Below are 11741 nucleotides of genomic sequence, written 5' to 3'. Positions count from 1 at the left end.
ACAGATTTGAAGATAGCCCATCACAAAGAAGTGTTAATAAACAGCCCCCAGCAAACTTAAAGATAGCCCATCCCAAAAGTCCTCCCTGTCCTTTTGGCCCACCTGTGTCCCAACCCCTCCCACCTACATTCCATCACCAAAACTATAAAAAGGGGAGACAACAGCCCTTCCTCGGATTCCACCTATTGGGTCCCCTTCTTCCTCCGGGAGAAGTCTTTTCTGCTGTCCTTTAATAAACTTCTACTTTCTACTCTGACCTTGCCTCGGCGTGCTTCTTTGGTGTTATTCTTCAACATCGGGGAAGCAAGGACTCGTCACCGGTCAACAGCGGTAACACCACCATGCTCTTGGGCAGCACCCCACTTGCCACCACCGAAGACCAGCAGCAGCTGCAGCTCTTGTTGCTGAAGGGGCTCAGCCTGGCAGACAAGGAGGACATGTTCCCGGCCCTCAGTGGGACCAGTGTCCCGGCCAGCAAGACTGCGAGGAGGGGGCTGGGGATGTGGCTCAAGCGGTAGCGTGCTCGCCTGGCATGCGTGCGGCCCGGGTTCGATCCTCAGCACCACATACCAACAAAGATGTTGTGTCCGCCGAGAACTAAGAAAAAATAAATATTAAAATTCTCTCTCTCTCTCTCTCTCTCTCTCTCTCTCTCTCTGACTCTCTCTTTAAAAAAAATAAATAAATAAAGTTTGTGTCACTTTCTTCCCTTACTGACTCAGTGACTCCCCCTTTCCTTAAAAAAAAAAAAAAGAAAAAAAAAAAGACTGCGAGGAGGATCTTCCAAGGAGTCCTGGAGCCTAACTAAAGTTCCTGCCCCCAGCGTAGGGGATGGACCACTACTGAGAGAGAACACCCGCCACTTTGTCATCTGTCGCAATGGGCAAAGTGCAACATCTGCAGCTGAGGGGAAAGAAAGAATTTCCACGCGCTTTTGCCCCTTCAATGTTTTATTCACTCGAATCACTTAATACAATTTCACTCTATAAGTTCTTAGTCTAAGGAATGCAATCCTTAATGCTGGGCACTGCAATAGACATCATCAACTCAAAGCAAACCATTCTAAGTTAACTCTAAGCACTGTGAACACACTTCATCATGAGAGACCCATTACAGACATTCCCTCTGCATGCTGAGCTTCAGAGCTAGATTTAAAGTCTTAAGACCTAAGGGATCTCAAGTCCAGCAGATGCATATTCAGACCACAGCGACCAGGTCAGGAACCAATAGAGGCTTCCCCTGGAGTGGAGTTGACCACTGGCTGAGGAGCCAGTTGTAAGGAGACGTAAAGACGTCCTTTTCTCACCAGAGTCAAGAGGCTGCTATAGAGTTTGAGAGCAGTGAGGACGGTGCAGAGGATCAGGCAGATGAGAAGAGTTGGGGTGTCAGTCCAGGGCCTCATCAGGCGCTCCAGCATGTGGGCATCAGTGTTGGCTGGCTGAATGTCTGTTCATTTGCTCCAATATTTATATTAAATTTTGGGAGCTTCTGTTCACCGTTTGGGTCCCTATCAGATGTTACCAGGTTTCTTTTTAAATATTTTTTAGTTGTCAATGGATCTTTGTTATTTATTTATTTATATGTGGTGCTGAGAATTGAACTAGTGCCTCACACATGCTAGGCAAGTGTTCTACCACTGAGCCACAACCCTAACCCCTCTACCAGGTTTCTTAGTAACATCTTTCATTCTTAGAGTTAGGACATGTGGTTTGCTGATTTCTGACTCTTATCAGGATTATGACAAATGACATGTGACTTCACTTTTATCACATGTGACTTGCTTTTATCAGGCTATGCCTGATTGACATATTGGAGGGCTCTGCAGCTTGCCTGGTGAGACTGCAGGTTTTACTTATTTATTTTTAATATATATTTTTTTAAGTTTTCGGCAGACACAACATCTTTGTTTATATGTGGTGCTGAGGATCGAACCCGGGCCGCACGCATGCCAGGAGAGCGCGCTACCTCTTGAGCCACATCCCCAGCCCCTGCAGGTTTATTTTTAAATGGAGTTTATTTTTAAATGGAGGCTAAGGCCTAAGGCCATCCTTACATCATCTTTCCTATTGAATACCATGTTATTTGGCAGATATGCAAGAAAGTGAGGCTTCCTTTTGGACAGCCAAGGAGGTGGATCTTTCCAAGGACATTCAGCATTGGGAAGCCCTGAAGCCTGAGGAAATATATATATATATATATATATATATATATATATATATATATAATATATATATAATTTTATTGTGTGTATATATACATGGGTATATATATATATCATATATATGATACGTTTATATATGTGTATATAAATATATATATGATATATTTATTTATTTATTTATTTATTTATTTATTTTTGGTACTGGGATTGAACTCAGGGGCACTTGACCACTGAACCACATCCCCAGCCCTATTTTGTACTTCATTTAGAGACAGCATCTCACTGAATTACTTAGCACCTCACTTTTTGCTGAGGCTGGCTTTGAACTCTCAATCCTCCTGTCTCAGCCTCCCAAGCCACTGGGATTACATGTGTGTGTGTTATGCTTGAATTCGGGACCCCCAAAAGACCACCAAAGACCAAGATCGATGTAAGCAGCAAAGAGGTGTTTATTGTGAGCTAGCTCGTTCCTCTGTGCACACAGCAACTGGTGACGCTGAGAGGCCCCGAGCCCAGGGTTTGCAGCAGTTTTATACACTCTTTGGGGAAGGCAGGGACTTCACATACATCATAGCATCTCTTAGCAAATCATCACCCACCGTGGGAAAATCATAAAACAACTCTAAAACATGATTAGCACATTCACTGGCGGGAACAAGTTGGGTAGGTAGGGGTAATTGGTTAGTACAAGAGAGGGATTCATTTGAACTGATTGGTTTAGGCCATGAGGGGAGTACATGCTGAACTACATGGTTTCCCAACATGTTATCAACCACCATAAACTACTGAGAGGGTCATCTGGCATCCCAGGTATTTTCCCTGTTTCATGCTGATTGGTGGTTGCTAGGGGGTCGCTATGTGTCCTCACCTAGCCTGAGTCAGGGATACCTGGTGCAGCAGATCTCCCCAGTTATTTGTAGATAAACAACTCAGCAGGGTGGGTATGTGCCTAGGAGTGCTCTGTGGATCTTTCCAAGGACAAGGGTCACTCCCCCTTCCTTGGACAGGCTTTGCTCTGAGGTAGAGGCTGTTTTTTCATGTGCCACCACAAACAGCCCTGAGGAATGATATTTTATATTGCTTGTTCTGGCTTTCTTTGAAGCAAGTGATGGCATAGCAAATGAAAATTTGGTGGAATAATTTAGCCAAGAAGTTCAAATTACAGAAGTGGGCTGTTTCTATGGCTTCCAAGTTGCCACGGAAAACATGCATTCTAAAATGTAGAGTCTCCTTATTGACACTTACATTAAAGATTCTAAAGAAAGGGAATTTCTCTCCAATGCTATTGAAAGGATGCCTTGTGTGAAGAGGAAAGCAGATTGGGCCTTGAGTTGGATTGGGGAAAAAGAGGCTACCTACAAGAACATGTTTTAGCCTTGGCCACTGCGGAAGGATTCTTCTTTTCTGGTTCTTTTGTGTCAATATTCTGGCCTCACATTTTCCAATGAACTTATTATCAGAATCAAGGGTTTACACTGTGACTTTGCCTGCTGAATTTTAAACACCTGTTACACAAACCATCAGAGCAGAGAGCAAAAGCAATAATCATCAATGCTGTGAGGATAGAACAGGAGTTCCTCGCGGTGGCCTTGACTGTGAAGCTCAAGGGATGAACTGCATTTTGATGAAGCAGTACATTAAATTCGTGGTAGACAGGCTCATGCTGGAGCTGAGCTTTCACAAGGTTTTCAGAGTAGAAAATCTAGTTGACTTTATGGAGAATAATTCACTGGAAGGGAAGACTAACTTCTTTGAGAGTAGGTGAGCATCAGAGGATGGGAGTGATGTCCAATCTAATAGAGAATTCTTTTACCTTGAATGTTGACTTCTAAATAAACAGAAGATGTGTTCTTATTTGGCTGACTTTTTTTTTCCCTTATCATCCTCCGCAAAAGAAATAAAAAATCAGCTAAAATGAATCAACCAGTTATGCCATTGTCCACAAATGGCACCTAAAAAGCTGTGTAGCTACTGTCAGATCAGGCAAGGCGGGCAGCAACCAAAGGAGGCAGATTTAAAAGGGCCGCTGAACAGGCTTTATTGAGATGTCACTCCCGGGCGGAACTCGATCAGACCCACAGAGGGGACAGGAGAAGAAACCGCGTGGAAGCTCGACTGGACTGGACTTTTATGGGGCTTACAGCGGGAAGGGAAGGGCTTGGGACAGGAAAAGGTATTTTTAGGGTCTCTTGCCCCCTTGGAGTTGGTCAGGGGAGTTGGCTGAACTCCAGGATTGGCCAGCGGGTCCTGCTGATTGACAGGCGTTAGTCAGGAGATCTGGCTGATTGACAGGCGTTTCTGCCGGCATCTGATTGATGTTCTTTTCCCACGCGGGCTGCTTGGTTCTAAATAGCCACCAAGTCGCAGCCACCGACCAAACATTCCAGCCTTTTTGGTGATATAGGGCGTCGAATTTCATCTGGCTGTTTCCTGTTTGTTTAGGAGCGTCATGGGGGGGAGTGGCTCGGGTGTAGGTGGGGAGGCGACTGTAGGGGTGTAGGAGCATCTGGTTGTAGGTCACTCTGGCAATTTCACTCACGCGCTTTCAAGCGAACCTGAGGAGGCAGGGAGCAATCATTAATAGAAGTCCTATTACTAATATAGGAGTGAGAATGGGAGTCAGTCACACAATGAGGGTTGAGTTTAGCCAGCTTGGTCAGGGGTCATTTGATGGTTGCTGTTTAAGCCTTTCACCCAAATGACTGACGGTGTCAACATTCTCTTCAACCAATCCAGTTTCATTGATATGGTAGCAGCATTCTTCTTTCAGGAACAGACAGGTTCCCCCTTTATCTGCATCAAAAGATCTAGAGCTCCACGTTCTGCAATGAGACTTGGGCAAGAGATGTTATTTGCCTTTGTAGGGAAGCGAGAGAGGCGGCTGATGCCTCTACTGCTTCCCGAAGTTGTTGTTCAAGCTTCTGAGTAGCTGTTACTGCAAAAGTCCTCCTGCCCCAAGTCCAGAGGCAGTGAGGGAGAAGGCCAGGGAGAGGCCAACTACTACTGGTAGAAAGACAGCCCTTCTTGTTCTGGAAAGGGAGGTAGTAACAAGCCATGTTAATTCAGCCTCACTGTACAGGGTTAATTGAGGAACCAAGGTGGAAGGAACACAAAAAGCAAACGGCATGTTGAGGCTTAGATTTTTTGTCAGGGTACCATTGCACCAGAAAAAGAACCCAGGCAGAGCAGAGGTTGAGGAAGAAATTCGAACAATCTGGTCACAGGTGCTGAGCAAGAGAAGTTCCCTGATGAGTTGCAAAAAAAGAGGTACTTCCTCAAAGGCTGGAGAGGGGGGCCTTGGAGTCTAGTTGAGGTATTGAGCAGAAAATCAATGGGAATCCACAATTAACGGAGTACGATCCAAACCTGCTCAGAGGAAACAGTCTGAAATGTCATTTACTTTGGACAAATTGAGAAGCTGAAGGCCCTGACGTATTAGGGCCACCCATGAGAAAAGGTCAGCTTCAGGATGGGCAACTGCATCCAGCTGGTGTTGGAGTTCCCTTTCTTGCTCCTGGGTGGTTATGTGAATTTGAGGGAGCACTTGTATATAAGTTCTCCATATTCTGATAGAGGCTGAGGGGTGTTTGGCAAAACCCCATGAATAAAATTTACCATCAACACCAGAAGCCCATTTTGGGTTCCATGGGTCCCAAATAGTCAATTTGGTGTATGCTCGATTCTCATAGCAAGGCTTATCTAGAAAGCGTTTTTTGCATGAATTATAAGGGCATCCGCCATAGGTGTCAGGCCAGCGCTTACAAGATTCCTCAGTTTGGTCTGCTATGAAGCATACCATTGCTGTACATAAGTGGGATGGCGGCCTGGTTGAATCCAGTAACATTAAGGGTGACGGCCCAATTACAGCCAGTGAAAGGGCAATCGCCTAGACCCATAAACTGAGAATGGGTGGTGCCATCCTGTTGCCATGTCGCTTGGATGTAGAAGCGCCATCTGTGGGTTGGGATGGAAGCTTGAGAGAAATTAATGATTAGTACCAAAAGGAGAGGGTTGGCAAGAAATCTTGAGTTTGGTGGGCCCCAGCATGGAAGTATGACTGTATGGAGTCAGTGGGGGATGGGGAGCCTCCAAGTGATGTTGAGGCCTTTGGAGACTAGTTGAACAACCTGAGAAGTGAAGGCCAGACTGTTGTCTGACTGGATAGAGGAAGGAAGTCCAAATCTGGAAATGATCTGCTCAGTGAGGATGGAGGGGACGGTGTCAGCAGTTTCCCTGGAGGTAGGGAAGGCTTCTAACCAACTCTAAGAGAGTGCTATCCCCAAATCACAAACAGTTAAATCCTGTGTCAAGGCCTGACCAAAGAGGTAGGGACTGTCCCTGAAGCCTTGGGGTAGGCCTGTCCATGTCAGCTGTTGAGACCTAAAGGAGGTAGCTCTTCCCATGTGAAGGCAAAGAGGTAGTAAGAGTCAGGATGCAGAGGCACTGTAAAGAAGGCAGCTTTAAGATCCAGGACAGTAAAGTGAGTGGTCAAAGAAGGATATGAGTAAGAAAAGTGTAAGGGTTGGGAACCACCGGGTGGATGGGAATAATGGCCTTGTTAATTAGGTGCAGGTCCTTGTTGCAGTCTGGCTGGGCACAATTCAGGAGCCGTAAGGTGCAAGACATCCTAGTGTCATGATGTAAAGTCTCTTCTGATTCTGTGAATGATCCACCCTGCAGCATACTGCACCTACAGCAATATCATTGAAATAGGCAAGTTTTGCTAGCTCGCCAACCTCCAGCACATCCTTGTAGAACTTGTCATTGTAGCATGTTCTTGGCCTGGCATCTAAAGCCTGTTTTACTGCAGCTGCCACGATTTGCCCTTGTTCATTAATGTCTCTGGCATCTAAAGCCTATTTTACTGCAGCTGCCATGACTTGCTCTTGTTCATTAAGGTCTCTACATAATTTAATATATGTGTTTAAATCTTCATGTTTCCATGGTCTAATGATATCTCTGCACCAACGATTCGCTTGGTCATAAGCCAGTTGTTTTATTAATGGCATTGCTTGTTCTGTATTCCCAAAAACTCTGGTAGCTGTTTGAATAAGCCTATCTATAAATTCAGCGTAAGATTCATTAGCTCCTTGTATTACCTTAGGTAATTGACCTTGTAAACCTCCATGTCCTTGTAAAGTCTTCCATGCCCTAATCGACTCTGCAACAATTTGTGCGTATACGCCAGGATCATATGCAATTTGTTGCTGTTGATCCTCATAAGGTCCCTTTCCTAACAACATATCTAGATTTCTCTGAGGATAACCAGTTGCTGCATTTCACCTAGCCATCTCCTTGCTTACAGTGAAGATTGCTTGAGGACCATAGGTTGTTACAGCCTCTTTTAGCTGCTTCACTGTTTTGAAATTTAAAGCATGGTGAATTCACTGCCCTCCTGCCTCAAATACAGGGCATGTTAATACTTGAGATCCTGTCTCAGGATCCCAACTATCAACTGCGGGTCCAACCAACAGCACCACCTCTACAGGAGACTGCTACTAAAACCTTTCTATCACCAGAGGGCGTAACGTCTCCACACTAGTTAAAAAATTTAACCTAAATTCTAAGTGTTTGTAAAGGGTTAACTGTCCTACATCAAACTTGTGTTAAATAATTCCATCCACTTATACAAGAAGAAGATTTGGAAGAAGTAGAAGTTGGGCACTAGTTTGTATGCCTATGGTTCAGTAAAGACTAAAGTAATACCCCATGTTGAGTTGATTATTTTGATATATGATAAAAAAATCTTTGAGGTAAAATAGTAATTCTGTTAACTGGAAGATCACAGAATATATCCATCATATTTTTCAGGACAGATAGTTTTTACAGTGGGGCAAGTAGGTTAAATTTATACTGTATGGAATTTGCATTTAGGTTCTAAAGAAAAGAATCTGTAGAGAAATCTATGCAATGTATAATTTGCCCAGATTAGTTTTCATTTGAGGAAAGGAGTTCTGAAATATCTTCAAAGTTTACTCATCAATTGAAAATCTTTCAAAAAGAGATTATTAGGAAACTGGTGTGTGGTGGTGGAAAAGAAAAGCTCCCTCAGTTTTTGGAGGGAAAACTTTAAAATTACTTTAATGGCTAAGTTTACTTGGTGCTGATAACGCCAAGGTCACGGGTTCGTTCCCCGTACAGGCCACCAAATGCCGCAGTCTGGCTGGGCACAATTCAGGAGCCACTTGTCAAAAGAAACGAACTTTATTTTTAGAACCACACATGCCAAACAAAACAGCTCCTCAGGAAAAACCTTCAGAGCCCAACTGCCACCACTGGCTTCCCACAAGCCTCTCTACCTCCCCCACTCCTCCTGCTCTTGAGGCCGATTGGCTGGGTCGCATGGGCGGAGCCAAAAAAGTCCCCCAATGAGCAGCTACGTGGTCTGAAAGGGCAGGGAAACAGCCCAATGAGCATCACCGCAGAGAAGCCAATCAGTTGGCAGCTAGAAGTTGCTGGGGCCCCTTCGGCTGTGGCTCTCAACAGGTCCTGGACTAAGCAATAGGCTCCGGAGAGTTTGCATACAAGAAATATGGGAGTGTTGCAGGGGGAATCAGTAAGTATTAGGAGTCCCTGGGCAAGTAACCGGTCTATCATGGGTTTAAGTCCCTCCCTATGGGTTTTGGAGATGAGAAATTGGGAATGCAAAGGAAGTTTAGTTTCTGGCTGGGGATGTGGCTCAAGCGGTAGCGCTCGCCTGGCATGCATGCGGCCCGGGTTCGATCCTCAGCACCACATACAAAGATGTTGTGTCCGCCAAAAACTAAAAAATAATTATTAAAAATTCTCTCTTGGGGCTGGGATGTGGCTCAATCGGTAGCGCGCTCACCTTGCATGAGTGCAGCCCGGGTTCGATCCTCAGCACCACATACAAACAAAGATGTTGTGTCCGCCGAAAAACTAAAATAAATAAATAAATACTTTAAAATGAAAAAAAAAGAAACTCAAATGAGCAATTATTTAAAAAAAATTCTCTCTCTCTCTCTCTCACACCTCTCTCTTTAAAAAAAAAGGAAGTTTAGTTTGGGGTTTCAGCTGGATAGGGACTGACTTGTGATGGGAGGCTATGACTGGCTTGGAGATGTCCCAGATCTGGGGATCAACTAGGTCAGGGGGCAATGGCACAGTAGGTATGGTCAGGTTATTACAGAGGGTAAGAATTAGAGGAAGGAGATGGCTGGTAGTATTCTTGGGGTGTAGTTGGAGGGTGGCTCCTAGTAATTGGAGAACATCTCTGCCTAGGAGAGGAACTGGACAGGATGGAATGACCAGAAGAGTATGAATGGGTGTCCTTCCAGGGCACAGGCCAGCTTTATAGTTCCGTTTGGGGAGGAGGGTTTGTCATCAATCCCCATAACTGAGACCTGGGAAGGAAACAAAAGCCTAGAGTGGGCAGGCAAGACAGAATAGGTAGCCCCTGTGACCACAAGGAAGGTTATGGACTTACCCGCTGCCTGGAGTGTTACCCTGGGCTCGGCGAGGGTGATGGGGGTCTTCGAGTCTGGGCTTCTTCAGTCTTCTGCAAACTCCAATAGTTCAAGAGAAGTGACCGCCTGACTGGTCATACCCCTGTGTAGAGTTGCCAAGGAAGGGCCAGCCATGGGGCAGTCACTCTTCCAATGTCCTGTCTGCTTACAGGTGGGGCATAGCCTGGGAGGAAGCCATGGATTTGGGCATTGGCGAGCCCAGTGACCTTCACATCCACATTTGAAGCAGGTCCCTGACAGAGAGGAATGCTGGTTCCCCTCTAAAACTTTTGCTGGGGACCTAGGCCTCAGGGCCGCTGCCAAGGCCTGGGTTTGGGGTGTTACCTTTTTCTGCAATGGAGCCTGCTTTAAAGGCCTTTTTCACCAGATCTCAGATAGGGGTCTGAGGGTCCTCCTCAGCTAATTTTGAGCTTTTTCTAATATCATGGGCCAATTGAGTAATGAAATGGGTTGCTAACATTGTAGCCCTGGTGGGAGACTCAAGATCCAGCTTAGTGTATTTGGTTAGGGTCTCTGTAAGGTGGTTGAGAAATAAGGCTGGATTTTCATCTGGATTCTAGGAAAGATCTTGAAATAAGAATGGGATGCATTCGAATGATCCCTTCAGCAGCAGCCATTTCCTTGAGAAGACAAAGGAGCTTTGGGTTAGCTGATGGGAGGGCCTGGTGCGACTGGATGTAGAACTGATGGGAGAAGAAAGGCGTGAGTGGGGGGAGAGGAAAGGGCTTATCAGTAGAAGAGGTGAGCAGAGTGGGGGAGAGGCTTGGAGAGATCCGGAGATCCCACCCACTGCAGCCAGGTGGGACCCATTCAGCCTGCCTGGGTGGCAAAGGGAGGCGGAGGGAGGCGTGCGTGAGGAGCCAGCGAGGGAGGGAGGAAGGGCACATGTGTCTGGTGGCAGCAGCTGCAGAGGTGGCAGCAGGGAGGAGGAGGGGATGCGGTACCGCCAGGAGGGAGAGCAGATGGGAAGGACAGGAGCGAAGAGCAGAGAGAAGATTGGGAGCAGAGAGCAGGGGGCAGGATGGGAGTGAATCTCAAAAAGCCTGAATGTTGTTTCCCACTTCCCTGTCCGGCGGCAGAAATTGTCCAATTCAGTGAAGGTTTAAAATCAACAGTTCCTTCTGGGGGCCATTGTGACCCATTGTCTAACTGCAGTAAAAGACCAGGTGGTTCTTGAATGAGCCCTAACTTGGCAAAATTTGAATATAGACACCCAAAAGACTTTGGGGTCTAAGGAGAGGACTCTGTGTTTCCCATGACCTTCCAGCACCCTCGGGGGTGAGTGGGAGCAGAAGAAGGCGTCCCAAATTCTGTCTGCACTCACCTACGGAACAGATACAGGCCAGGGCGGAGGTTGAGGCATCCCTGCAGCCTCCGTGGGCCCCAGTGGTTGGCCAACCTGGTTGGTGGGGGGCTCTCAGGATGACTGGGACGTCTCCATAGTCCCCAGAACCCTGAACAGAATGGGTGGGGCCTATGGGCATGCGTGACTTACAGATAGACCCTTCGGACAGACAGAAAGAAAGGGTCTGGAAGGTCAGGGGAAAGGAGGAACTTACCCCACTCCTGTCAGCCGGATGAAGGGAGAGGGAAAGAGCTGCTTAGAAATTTCCTAGTTTGTTTCAAGGGGGAAGGGATGGGCTTCAATTTCCTGAGGGAGAAGCCCAAAGATCCCTGCCAGGGTTTCGGCATCAAGATGTCAGATCAGGTGAGGCGGGCAGCAACCAAAGGAGGCAGATTTAAAAGGGCCACTGAATGAGGCTTTATTGAGATGTCACTCCCAGGCGGAACTACATCAGACCCACAGAGGGGACAGGGGAAGGGTCTGAAGAGAAACCGCGTGGAAGCTCGACCAGACTGGACTTTTATGGGGATTACAGCAGGAAGGGAAGGGCTTGGGACAGGAAAAGGTGTTTTTAGGGTCCCTTGTCCCTTTGGAGTTGGTCAAGGGAGCTGGCTGAACTCCAGGATTCGCCACGGAGTCCTGCTGATTGACAGGCGTTAGTCAGGAGATCTGGCTGATTGACAGGCATTTCCGCCGGCATCTGATTGATGTTCTTTTCCCGCATGGGCTGCTTTGTTCTAAGTAGCCA

The 11741-nt window shown here is 46.5% G+C and overlaps 1 pseudogene across 1 annotated transcript; it reads left to right on the top strand.

Annotated features, from left to right (window-relative positions):
• Nucleotides 1-340: 340 nt before the first annotated feature.
• LOC308642653 (ribonucleoside-diphosphate reductase subunit M2-like) lies at nt 341-3993 on the top strand (annotated as a pseudogene). Its single transcript has 4 exons — nt 341-514; nt 800-866; nt 2054-2183; nt 3229-3993. The product of its transcript is annotated as a ribonucleoside-diphosphate reductase subunit M2-like (transcript).
• Nucleotides 3994-11741: the final 7748 nt, after the last annotated feature.

This window comes from Spermophilus citellus (genome assembly GCF_964194105.1).
Source record: "Spermophilus citellus genome assembly, chromosome: 2".
NCBI lineage: Eukaryota > Metazoa > Chordata > Mammalia > Rodentia > Sciuridae > Spermophilus > Spermophilus citellus.
Note: the sequence above shows the minus strand (reverse complement) of the source record. Positions and strands in the feature narration are given on the sequence as shown.